Raw genomic sequence first — 13,283 nt, forward strand, 5'->3', positions numbered from 1 at the left:
ATAATCAAATAATCTTAACTAATGAGAAAGAGAATGACCTGTGAGTTTCTTTTCCTAGTAAGTAAATATTCAGTTTTTAAAAGTTAATCAGTCTGGGGCCCAGGTACACAGTTCCTCAGATGATACTGTCAGCTGTGCCCCTTCCAGTGTGTTCAGTAGCAGAAAAATAACACCCAGAGAGGTTGGGACTGAGAACAACCATGGGCTCTGAAGACATGGTTTCATTCATTCCCCCATCAAGCCCTTGAATAAATATTTGTTGGATGTGTACAGGATCTGTTCTAAATACTGTGGATTTTTAAGTTAGAAGTGCAAAGTACTTAATTAATCTCATGAAATTTATATCCCAATCTGGGGACAGAAAATAAACAAGTAAATACATAATTTCAGATAACAATTTACTATGAAGAAAGTAAAACAGAGAAATGTACAACATTAGACAGAAGGCTCAAGGAAGGCTTCTTTGGGAGGTGACATTTAAGAGAAGACCTGCAGAGATCAGTTTTGTGGCTATCTTGGAGAATAACGTCCCAGGGAGAGGTAACTGCAAAGACAAGTTTCTTTTTCTGAAGGAACACATTCAAGGTACAGAAAAAAAAAATCAAGGTGACTATCATGGACAGAGCAAAATTTACTCATTGTGTCATCCTGACATGTTAAATTTTCTGAGCTTCAGCATATTTATAAAACAGCTCTAATACCACTTACTGAAAATATTAAGTGAGGTAAGATGTATGCTTAGCATAGCACATAGAACATGGTATAAGCCCAAAATGGTTATATGAGCTATTACTATCATGATTTCAAATATATACATTGTAAATGTGTTTTAATGCTTGTTAATGCCTTATCCCCTTTAACATCTGGAAAGAGTTAGAGAAAGAAAACTACAACTACTGAGTGATTTGTGCTGTAAATGCAACCTTCCCGAATTCTTAGGTGTTTCTGATCGCAGTTACTATGAAACCCTTCCAGTCCTTTAAAACCCCACTCAAGACCCAACTTCAGAAAGCATTATTAACAGGAAAGGTCTATGACACAGAACTCTAATTACAAAAAATAACGGATCAAGTGTCTTAAGGGAAATGCCAGGTACCTCCAAGTCTGTATTATCATATTTTTATCTCTAATTTCAATCTTTCTCATCAATCCATCCTTCATTGTACCAAGGTCATTTTTTAAAAACATGGATTTCAAAATTTTACTGTGATGCTTAACATACCTCCAATATCTTCCTTTAAACACTCGGCGAAGTCTAAACTCCTTGGCCTGGTTGTTAAGCTCATTCCCTGCCTGGCCTCAATTACACTTCCAATCTCATCTCCTACCATGTTCTCCATGCACCATGGGTTCCAGTCACCCTGTGTCCTTCCCCATTCCTGAACATGCCATGGCTTCCTCCCTTTCTTTATCTCTCCAAGTCACAGAGGTCAAAGCCCTGGAAGGACATCCCTCGACCCTCACATCATTAAGTCCTCAATCTTTTCCTCTGCCATGGTACCTCTCTCATATTTTACATAAGGTGAAGACGGTATACTTTAAGAATCTGTGGTATGTTGCATAACTGTTTCCTTCTCCCAGTAGACTGTGAAAGCCTTGCAGTCAGCAGTTGATTTCTTAAGCATCTTGATAACTGTCTCCCAGCATGGTACCAGGGGTGTAGCATGTACAACATAGGTGTTTGTGGGTATAATTATACCACAGGACTCCTGAAGAGTGAGTCCTGCTGATGGGAGGAAAAGCTTCTTGACAAAGAGAACATAGGGTCTTAAAAAGAAACCAGAGAGCCTCTAAAGGGGCACAGCCTTGTAAGGCATGTATCTGAATCATGGTTGTTTGCTTCTTCCCAATTTGACCCTGTCCAAAAATCAAGGTTTGGCCAGCAGTTACATAATTGTGCCCCCAACTCACATACTCGGTGTAGATTATACCGCTTGCCTGAATACTCCCTAACAAAAATAATTAACTTCAAAGATGAGTTTTCTCATTATTAGGGAATGAATAAGGAAAATATCTTTCCTTATTCAATAAAGTTTTAAATAGCTGTATCTCCTTAGGAAAAAAGGTTGAGTAAAAAAAGTTCAACTGTTATATTGCTTTAGGCAGACACTTAAAACACTCATCTATTAATCACCAATAATTAAGCTAAATTCATCCATGCAATGACAATTTGTAAGTATGCAATACGTGCCTGTGAACGTAAACTGGAAGGATACAAAACATTCCAGCTAGAAGCAGCAGATAATAGACAGACTCACAAAATGTTTAGGCAATGGCAGGTAGTTCAATTTTGGTTTGAAGAGAGACTTAATTAAAGGGACTAGAAAGATACACTCCAAACATAGTTTGGGGTAAAACCTTGTAGAATTTTGAATGCCATGATGAATCTGTAATACACTTGTTATACAGGAGAGCGCTGTTGAGCAGTTATGAATGGAGGAGTAAATTGGACAAAATTATATTACACACACAAAAAGTCAAAATTTGAAAAGACTAATTTAGAATCTATTGTAATGGGCAAGAGGTAGCAAAAACTTGAATAGTGTGGACAGAAAGGATAGGGCAAAAAAGAAAGACACTACAGAGCACTATTATAGTGACACTGCTAACTAGCTCTGGGGACTTAGAGAGCCTAAAACCACTCTGAGGCTTTGAGCCTAGGTTTAGGGGAAGAGCTTTGTACCATCCCCCCAGAAACAGGCAGAGGAGTCTAAGAGGTGAGCATGACTACTGATCTGTCCCCCAGGGACTGGGAAAGGAATGGAGTAGAGAGGAAAGGACAGGTAAAAGAAGTAGATAAACAGATGAACTTAGGGCCAATGCCAAGTATTCCACTGAAGTTTCTCCTCTTCCACAGAAGGATCTTAAAAATAAAATCTAAAAAGTAAAAGAAAATTCAGAGGTAGCAGAAGCAATATCAAGAGATTGATACTGAGCCTAGAACTTATGGAGATTAAATTAGTTGTATTATTTCTAATAATATCGGCCTGGGAAGGTTAGGGTATCAGCCAGAAGTCTGAAAAATAAAAAGGCCTACCAAGTCCTAGGATGCCTAAGAGAACTGCCGTACATGTACATAATCCCATGTCTTAGTCACCAAATATAGTTTAGGATCCTAGAGAGCCAGAATCCACACCTGATAATTCTATTCTCAAAATACTGGAACAATGTATTAGAGAATCAATGAATGCTCTCCGATTAAGTCATTCTTGCAAGCACTTACCATTAAACTTATTAGCCATTACATAAGCCCAATTAATTAGTTAACTAATTTGTAATCATAATGATCACAATGTGGAAAGAAGTCAGTCTTCAACTAAACTATTTTTGGCGTCACCCAAGATCAGATCGCTCCCTCCATTTTATACTTTGAAACACTCACTTTCTGTCTCTGTCTCTTCCACGCATGTGTATGCACACAGGCACACCGCTCATAAACTGAATAAACAAATACAAGCCTATGCAATTTTACAGCAAGCCTCAAAGCTCTGATACAGTAATTCCAAGTAATCCTAGCTTTTGTTTCCATCTGTATAGGTCTCATTATACTAACACTCCTGCAGATGGTGTCAGAAAGGTGAAGTGTCAAGTCCACAAAGGGGAGACCCCAACAGCTCATTGCTACTGCAATATCAATCATTGCTGGTGGTTTTTACTTTTATCTCCTTCCCTCCTTAGTTGTCCCACTCACACTGTCAGTTCGGTTAGAATATTTCACCTACACCTCACAATATGTCAAAAGGAAGTAGACACACGCTGTGAAAAGCTGGTAATTTTATTGGATTCCTTTACCTTTAAAAATCTGTTACTTGGTCAAGTCTGGTTTCTGGGCTTCTTTTTTGCAGGGAAATTGAGGCAAACATTTTTATGTGGTCCTCTGGTGCCTGCTCTGTACCACAAGAATTATATACACAAGGATCATTAGAGTAGTGTTTCGCCCATTAAGATATAATAACCGTCAGCAGGGACAAAAAGCAGATCAGTATCACAAATTCAAACTAACAGGCACACATAAAAACTATGTGCCTGCTTTAGGGCACATGCAAGGGGTCAGGGTCTTATACAACAGGGAAAATTCCCTCTCCGGGTAAGAGATGGCTTTTCACAAGACCAGGGTTAAGTAGAAAGAACATGCAGGATTCTCTCAGCTCTCCAGCCATTTTTCAACCCTGAACACTTCTCTCTCCAAGTGTACCATGCCCATATAAACAAAGAATGCACTTGCTGTTCGAACGGCTTCTAATGAGTAAAAAGACAGGCAGAGTTATTTAAGGGAGTTGTTCTCTTTGACTGAGGGAGCACCTTTGAGCAAGAAGCATGGGACACGGTGGTGAGAAAGGCATACCTTGTATAGTCTGTTAAGATTAGCCAAAGTAAATCTGGTCATCCGAAGTGTGGGAGATGCCACAGGTAGGTAGGGTTGGGTTGGCTCACCAGGTTTTGGCTGACGGTGGTTTTGAGAATGATTTGTACGTAGCCCGTTTTATTCTTCTTTTTATTTCCTTAAGTGACTGATGTAAGCCTCTTGCACAAAGCGGGTATGTAATAATGTTTTGCAAATGGACTAGATATAGTCTGGTCCAGCCCAGGAAAGCAAAGTTTGATAGGATTACTTGACTCTATTAGCAGAAATTATTTTGTTTACAACGTTAACTCTGCAACAGCCAACATAAACCTTAGCTGCTTTGCCCAAAATACTGGTATTTTTCAGAACTCGATAGAAATTCAATCAGTAACAAAAAGAGAACAGAGCAGGGAAAGAAATATAGAAGGACTTGGTTTCTTGAAACTCTCATGTCACCTATATCCCACAAAACTGACAAACCTACTTCGTGACCTCTACAAAGGAAACGATAACACGGGGTTCATGGGAAGAGGCAGTAGTACAATCTGAGAGTTGAGGAAAGGGAAGGCAGAAACATCTTCCCACAGTTTTCCCTCCCAACAATGAGGTCTTCCTTGAGAGCAAACACCAAGTCTATGAAAAAAACTGCAAGAAGTGGAAAGAAGGGGAGCCAGCAGAGAGGGGTGTGGAGCGTGGAAGGACCACTCGGAGGCAAGGCCAGGGGACCGTACAGATCTGCTCCCGCTGAAGAGCTCTGTAACAAGCCTCTTCAAAATGGTCATAGTTCTCCTATAACCTATACCTTGCGTTTCTCCTACTGGACACTAGGTTCCACCTCCAATAAGCACCAGGCATACCTGTGCAAACCCAGATATGCACAAATCCTCACTCTATGCAAGTATCCAAATGAGACGCTTAAGGGCACCAATTAAGTAGCAGCTTAAAAGAATCTCTGTCCACCCCACCACAGGGTGAGGACAGCAGTCAGACTTTATTGGGGATTAATACTTAATAACTGATAGAATTTATTGGCAGCTTCCTCTGTACCAGGCATTGTTCTAAGTGTTTTGTATTTAATCATATGAGGCGGGTGCGTTTGTTGTTTCTAGTTTTACAGATGATGAAACTAAGGCACAAAGTCACACTGCTTAGTTTCCCAAGCTCAATTCGACAACCACCCCAACTATCCTCCAAGGCAGTGGTAATTTACTGGACGAAGACTATATTTCATTTTCATAGATGTCAGGCTATAAATAATCTTCCACTTAAAATCCTTACCATCTAAAAAAAATTTCAATGAATTAACCAATTAAGAACAAACTACCCACAAAAGGCTACAAAGAAACCACGGTCTCTAAATGGCATCATATGCTTTTTACATTGATCAGCAATCCCAGAGTGGGAAGCACATACAGCCCATGTTATGAAAATTTCATTTATTTAGTATATACATTCATAGTTCCACCATTATTTAATTCATGCTAATACATGGTTCACTTCTAATATGCTATTTCAACATATGCAATAAAATGATTAAGCTTTAATCTTTGTTACAAACTATTTGCAGTTCTTCAAAAATAATCAATATTGCAGCTAAGGCACAGCAGACAGAATTTCTTTAAAAAAAAAAAAAAGAAACCTGGAACTTGAAAATACCTTATCTTAAATAAAAATAAAATAAAATCTCTAGTAACATAAAGTCTAATTTTCTTGAATATATAACAATAATTGTAATTTTACACTGCATGCCAAAACTGACTAACAAGGAAAACTAAGGCACACAGCACACGAAGAAACACAAACAAAAGTTGCATCCAAACAGATAAAAAAAAAAATCAAGAGACTATAGTATAGTTTATAATCTTATCTAAATTGCTAAATGCCTGCTATTGTGTCATGTTAACCTGGGCTCTGATGGAGTAAGAGACAAGTATAAAACACACAGTGAACAGGAGCTGCCTGGGTGGTGGAAGAAATGGACAATCGCAAAAGGGATACTTATCTAATCTATTACAAAACTTCAAAATCACTCAATCTCATAAAGCAAAAATCCAAATTCTCTCCTAAGTCCAGGCATGTACTATGCCTCAAGTTGCCCAAGGTCTCCTTTTACAGGCACAATTAAGATTGTCCATGGTTCAAACCTCAAAGAAGGGCACAGGGCATAGAATTCACAAAACTTCCCCTTCTATATCCCCTCTATTCTCCAGAGGGCAGTGGAATGAGAAACAGTTTGGGTTAAGCTGCTTCTGTTTGTCCATTAGTTCTGGTTCTTTTAAGCCAAAATTACATTCCAGGCAGATTGGATGGTCTCAGCCAGTTGCCTGAAGGTAAAGTACAAAGAAATGCCACCCTCTGCTTTCTGGGCTCAGCTCTGCGAGTGAAGGAATGCAGAATGGTTTAGAAAGGGTAGGTGGGAGCCCCGCTGCTTAGGTGTTTTAGACACAGCGGGAGGGAGGAAAAGGTGGAAAAGGAAAGGAAAACATTAGAGTGACTACTTATATTTATCTAACATTTTAAAAAATTTAGCTCTACCTATATTTAATAAGTTAATTGAAACTGCCCATTTATTTAGTCTGTATGTCAGCAGGTCAGGTTCACATGGCACTTTTGGTGAATAAACTCTTTCAGACATGGCATGCTCACTTGTTCCTTTGCTTTCAACATATTGTGATGGGGGGGGGGTATTAAATGAAGTTTTCTTATTCTAAAATCTGGTTTTAACTAAACTTCACAAAATAAACAAGTTGGCTTCAAAAGCCTCCTGCAGTGAAACCCCAGATTTAAGATAATCCATCAACAATAGGAAAATGGTAGAGCAGACACTTTGGTTGCTAGTACAAACTCTTCATCAGTTATGGAAGTGGGTAAAAACAAGGATAGCCAAATGGCACCCGCCAAGAAGTTGATCCCCATAAACAGAATTTATCACTAAGGCTACTTAAAATGTGGGTTTAACTTCATTACTGTTAATAATGAGACTCATTGTAATCGCATATTGAGCCTTGAGATATCAGGCTCATGAGAACCCAAAGCCATCAAAATTAGCAAGACATTTAAAAATATTACTAATCTTATTTTAATTCATATTTTTTTCATATATTTTATAACATGCATATTAGTTATGTCCTACACTTATATTTTAGAAAATAGACCTTGAGAAGCATGCACTCAAACTTTTTACTGTTGGGGTGCATGATAAAAAAATTCTGAAGACCAAAAGCCTTTTGAGTAGACACTCTTCTAGGCTAGAGTGAGATTGTTCCTCAGGAAAGTCCTAGATAAGTTATGTTGGATTTCAGATGCCTGGTCGAATTCATTACGTTTTAGACAACTTGCATAAACTTTGACAAAGATTTCTGGCAATTATTAAGGCAAAAGGAAACAAGGTCCAGCGGGCATTCTCAGACCTGGGTTTTAGACTCTGAGCACATAGCTGACATCCCTTTTGTACACTTTGAACTGAGATTCCCAAACAGAAAGAAAGCCAGTGTTGCAGCTGATCTCTCAAACTGACGTTCTGAACTAGTAAGAACTAAATAAAGGATGTTTTATCTTGATGTTATTTAAATATTATAAATATTAATTCTGCGTGTATGGGAAATTCCAAATGAATGCCAGGAGGTTTCTGGCATCTAGTCTGTTGCAATGCATATGAACGTTTATATCAAGAATAGTCAACAGCAATTTTCTATCTCCCCTGGGACAAGAATAAGAGGAACTCAGTAACATGGAATGAAAACACTAATTTGCAATCATGTAGGCAGTCACTGTGACCCAGGATGCCAAATGCTTTTAAATATAAGTCATCCTATCTAGCAGATGGAAAACCAGCAGTAAGTAGATTACTTATTCAGAGTCTCTCCTGGACCAAATGCAAGTGCTTTTGGTATTATGGTCACCCTCCTGAAACCATTCTCCCTCTACAACCAAGGCTTTTCCTTTAGTGATTCAGTGTTTTCACTTCAGCCAGCATATGGATTTGGCTTTCTTCTACAAGATATCTAACACTATCTTGGGTAGAAATAAAGGGATAAAGGTTACTTTTGGGAGTATGTTATGTCTAACCTAGCCCTATCTGCTTACCACTAGCACAAAGGTAGATTTTTAGATGCTCACTGAACACTTTAGCTGAGATGTTTCCAGTCATCTCACACTCAAATCATCCAAAACAGAATTTACCTTTATGCTTCAAGCCCTGCTTCTGCACCTGTGTTTTCAGTTTCTGGCTTGGGGCACCATTATAGACATTCCTGCTAAAGCCAGAAACCCAAGGTACAGCCAAAAGTCTTCTGTATTACTCCTTGCATCTGATGTGAGCAACTGTAGCAATTCTCTCTCCAAATATCCCTCATACGTGGTCTCTTCTCTACATTTCTATAGACATAGCTTCAGTTCTGACCTTTGTCATTTATCATCTGAACAAATACAATCCCTTCTAAAGGATTTCTCCACCTTCAGTCCTATTTTTCTTTATTCATTCAACAGGCACTTCATGATCATCACCTGGGTGCCAGACACAGGTGCAAGGTGCTGGGGATACATCAGTGAGCAGTCTCCTTTTTAGAGCTTATATTCTCGTGGTAGATGTAAATAAAAACGTAAGTAGATGAACAAATAAAATATTAGTTGCTGTGAAGGAAATAAGAGTATTAAATTAGGATGACCTGTATTAGGGTGGGAGGACCCAGGAAGGCTCTCCTAGGAGGTGACATTTAAGCTGAAACCTAAAGAAAAACACCTAGCTACATAGAGAGTGGGGTGGAAAAGCGTTTCAAACAGAGGGAGCGTGCAGAACTGTTCATTCAAAATGTGTTGTGCATGCAATGACAAAGAGTAAGAAAAGTACTTGGCCTCTGTAAGAAATCAAAGACCACTGTAGTTGGCTAGAGTGCAGTGAGATGAGATGCAGGTGGGACAAAGTGAAGTAAGAGATCTATGTTTTGGCCAAGCATGGAAAACATTAGAGGCCAGTCTTCCATGAACAGTGTGATAGATATTGCTGCATTCAAAATCAGATCACAACATGGCCCTTCTTAGATTTCTTGTCCCCATTACTGATGCAATAATATAAACATTTCTTGTGATGCTATTCAGGATCTTCCTGGTCTGGATGCTGCTTGTGTTTCTTGCCTTCTATCTTAAAACAACCCACATTCATATATACAATCTATATACTCCAGCTGTGTCTCTCTTTTTTTTTCTTTTTTTCTTTTTCGAGGTAAGAGTCTTGCTCTGTTGCCCAGGCTGGAGTACAGTGGCGTGATCTCGGCAACCTCCACCTCCTACGCTCAAGCAATTCTCCCACCTCAGCCTCCCAAGTAGCTGGGATTACAGGTTCGTGCCACCACGCCTGGCTAATTTTTGTGTTTTTTGTACAGATGGGGTTTCGCCATGTTGGCCAGGCTGGTCTCGAACTCCTGGGCTCAAGCAATCCACCTGCCTTGGCCTCCCAAAGTCAGGGATTACATATGTCTGTTTTTCACGTTCTGTTTCATGCTCTTTCCTCAACTGGAAAAGCTCCATCTCTGTGTGATGACCACTATTTCATCCTCTCAGACTTAACTTTTACAGGAAGAGTCAAGATACTGCTCTGTTATTTCATAGCCAATTCTACTATAATGTTGGGCTGCTTTACATCTCTCCCACCATCCTGGGTGTGCCTGAGGATGTTAGAGCCTGATCTTATGTGCTGTTGTAGTCATGACACCTGATACGGAGCTGGCACTCAATACAGTTTTATGGAAGGAAAGAAGGCAGGCAAGCAGGCAGTTTTGTCCAAATGCACTGGAATAGAATACATGACATTCTGATCCTATCTAGTTTAAGATTAAGTCTGTATTTTTTAAAAACTGAATTAAATTCAACGAACACTTGAATATATGACTTTTATGCATGACACATTAGCCCAGTTATTTGCAAACAATGCTTAATCATCATAGAAATTCCTGGCAAAGAAATGCATAAAGGAATGAACACTAGCCCTGCTCCTTGTTACCTGTCAGATGTTAAGGTATAGAGAACCAAAACTCTTCCTGAATGGAGAGTGTAGGCTGTGTTAAGGAGAGCACAGAGAAGTGCTCCTCTTACAAAAGAAGAAGAGAAGATTGCTCTTAAAGAGCCAAACCAGTAAAAGCCAGATGATCTATTTGTGGGAGACAATTGCAGACTGAAACACACAAAACTGTTATCAAGGTGACAAAGCTGCAATCTCAGAAAAATTGAAATGTCATTGCCATTTGGAAAACTGGAATGCCTGAAGCGATCCAGAATGCCTGTAAGTACTTCTACTCCTATCAACTTAATGGTAGACTTTTCCGAGAATCACGTACTGTATTTTGTCTCTAAACCTGTTTATGCCTGTTTCTTTGCATTCAAAAAGATATTTACTGTGTGCTTATTATGCATATGCCGAAACAGAGTGATGGAAATGACATTTTAATGGGGAAAATGGCAGGTAGAGACAAATGATGTGGAGAAAACAATCAATAAATGTGACAAATTTTTGTTTTGTTGTAGTAAGAAGGAATACTCTCCTCTAAGTGAATATACTGGCTTGCTGGTTTATACATCAGCTTCTCGTGAGTTTGGAAAGTATGAGTTAATCCCTCTGGGCTTTGTGCATGGCTAAAGGTGAATATACGACCACAGGGCTGAAGAATACCCTCTGAATTGTGGTCATTTCACCAGGGCTGGTCGGCTGTGAGATCTTGCCAGGTGGCCAGCTGGCCTCCTCCAGTCATATCTAACCATAGCCCCTCTCACATTAAAATAAACCTTCTAGGCCAACATCAGCACAGGGAGTCCTTTCACCAGGGTGACAACACAAGGCCAAGTACATTCCACACACAAATTCAGAATGAAATATAACTGATACAGCCTGGGCTCCTAATGACCTTCAGATGCCAGTGTCAGTCAATGACTCCAAAGGAAAACTAACCTCCAGTTATAGCGCCATATTCATCTGGAATGCATTACTAAACGAAGAAATGGAATGGAGATGTTTTTTAGAACTTAGGAGCCAACTTTGCGGTGGATCACAGAGGTGCTTGAGGAAGGAAAACGAACAATAAAGTTCCCACAAGGACTAGAAGTCTGTGATGCTACAGTCAACATTCCGACGCTGAAATGAAAGTTCACTTACGCTTCACAGAAGCATGTTCTTATCTAGAGTATAACATTGGAAAAGGTCTGGATCGACAAATATCTTTTCAAACTCACAGTAAACATTCAATCTAATAAGGCTAGAATGCCATGGGAAAGTTTACAGTCCTGAGCTGGTAACTGGACTATCACATGGCTGGAATGACTTCTATCCATGGGGAAATCTGACGCACTGCAGTAGGACATGCTTAAAACAAACGGAATACAGTCTAAGGTTATATGGACATTGTGAAAACTCACATCCACAGCGTTACACATCATGGTGATGAAATCAAGCACACTTGAGTTTCACCAGGCTCATGGAGACCACTGTCAAGACAAGACCGTTTTGTGATACCTGAAGAATCCCTAACTTCAATAACTGCTTCAAAAGAGTCAGTCCTTTACCAAAAGACTATAAACTCCCCTGAAAACAGTTGTTTTTGTTTTTCCTTTTTTCCCTCTGCTCTAACATCACATTCTTCTGATGTGAATTTTTCAGAAACTCAATTCTTCTGGAAGATCTAACTTGAGATTCTTCTAAAGTCCCTGAAGAATCCCATTCTAATTTCAATGACAGGCCTATTTAGCCACCCTCTGCCAAACTCACTGTATCTGAGGTTTCATATTCACACTTATGTATTCAGCTCTGTTAATGAGCTTAAATACTATATAGCTTATCTGAATGCTCTGTGATTATCATTTAAGATGTTTTAGTTTTTTGTGGAATTTTTAATTTTTGTAATGCAGTGAAATTTTAAGTCCCTAACAAAGCTCCCTTGAATGGAAAAGTAGCAGGTGATGTGAAAGTAACTTAAGTGTCTTGTAGGTCAGGACCTATGGGTATTCTGCTGAGTAGCAAAGTCAAACAACTAAACAACATGAACTGAAACCCAAAGGGCCGTGTGGTTTCAGATGTTTCCACTGTGAAACTCATACTAAATTCTACTGAAACCATCTAAGAGATTGTATTATCACTCAGAAAATATAAGTGAAATGTCAATATAAAGATTTACATTTGCTGGGCATAGTGGCTCATGCCTGTAATCCCAGCACTTTGGGAGGCCAAGGCGGGTGGATGATCTGAGGTCAGGAGTTCGAGACCAGTCTGACCAACATGGAGAAACCCCATCTCTACTTAAAAAATTAGCTGTACGTTATGGCGTATGCCTGTAATCCCAGGTACTTGGGAGGCTGAGGCAGGAGAATCACTTGAATCCGGGAGGCAGAGGTTGCGGTGAGCCGAGATCATGCCACTGCACTCCAGCCTGGGCAATAAGAGCAAAACTCCGTCTCAAAACAAACCAAACCAAAAACCAAAAAAACTCCCAAAGATTTACATTTAATTAATTAGTGAGAAAGGGGAGTATTGTTTTCATGCGAGACACAGATTTTGAAAAGGTATGATGTGTTCTGGTCTACTTTTCTAGATACTAATAAAAATATGTGCACACAAAATCTCTTCTCTTTAAATGTCTTTTATCTAAAATTGAGCCAAAGATAACCAAATAGAAATAACAACATTTTGAAAACGAAAGGATTAAGAAACAATGACGTAACCAAATGAAGGAAAGTATTTCTCCCTAGAAGTATTCCAGCTAATAAAGAAGAAATGATGGAATTAGTACATCATTATTTTGAAATCTTCCAATGAAATAATAAATCTAGGCAAAGATCATAAGTGCTCACTAACATCACAGATAACTAAATATTATGCACTTCTTGATAGAAAACATAATAGCATCTATGATGTATTCTTCCACTCAGATTAAGTCTCTAGATCAGACAGTTTATA

The 13,283-nt window shown here is 39.1% G+C and overlaps 1 protein-coding gene across 7 annotated transcripts in view; it reads right to left on the minus strand.

The window, feature by feature from the left end:
- FMN1 (formin 1) overlaps positions 1-13,283 on the minus strand; it is a 430,759-nt gene that overhangs the window by 145,970 nt on the left and 271,506 nt on the right. The window lies entirely within an intron of this gene.

The sequence above is a fragment of the Pan troglodytes genome, chromosome 16, assembly GCF_028858775.2.
Source record: "Pan troglodytes isolate AG18354 chromosome 16, NHGRI_mPanTro3-v2.0_pri, whole genome shotgun sequence".
NCBI classification, from domain to species: domain Eukaryota; kingdom Metazoa; phylum Chordata; class Mammalia; order Primates; family Hominidae; genus Pan; species Pan troglodytes.